General features: G+C 44.5%; 1 protein-coding gene across 1 annotated transcript in view; it reads left to right on the top strand.

Moving 5' to 3' along the window:
• Positions 1–503, top strand: part of Pigu (phosphatidylinositol glycan anchor biosynthesis, class U) — a 99,827-nt gene that overhangs the window by 25,530 nt on the left and 73,794 nt on the right. The gene's annotated exons all lie outside the window — the stretch shown is intronic.

Here is a 503-nt window from a genome sequence, read left to right as displayed (position 1 = left end):
TTTCTTTTTACTTATGTGGTGCTGAGGAATCGAACCCAGGGCCTCATGCATGCAAGGCAAGCACTCTACCACTGAGCCACCTTCCCAGCCCCTCCTTCCCTTTTTTTTTTTTGTGATGCTAAGGATAGGACCTAAAGCCTTGGACATGCCAGGCAAGTGTTCTACCATGGCGCTTCATTCCTCCCACCATGTTTAACATTTTGAGGAACTGCTGCCACACTCTTCCAAAGTGGCTACAGTGTTTTATGTTCCCACCTGAAGTACATATGGGTTCTAATATCATCACCTATTTGTCAGCATGTGTCATAATCTGTATTTTGTTATAGCCATCCTAAGTGAGTGTAAAGCAGTATCTTATTGAGATTTTTAAAAAGAGTTTTATTTTATTTTATTTAAATTTTTGGGGGTGGTCTGGTCGTGGGGCCTGAACTCTGGGCCTGGATGCTGTCCCTCAGCTCTTCAGCTCAAGGCTAGTGCTCTACCACTTGAGCCACAGCGCCACT

Source organism: Dipodomys ordii, unplaced genomic scaffold (assembly GCF_000151885.1).
Source record: "Dipodomys ordii isolate 6190 unplaced genomic scaffold, Dord_2.0 Scaffold13, whole genome shotgun sequence".
Taxonomy (NCBI): domain Eukaryota; kingdom Metazoa; phylum Chordata; class Mammalia; order Rodentia; family Heteromyidae; genus Dipodomys; species Dipodomys ordii.
This window is presented reverse-complemented; position numbering and strand designations above follow the sequence as displayed.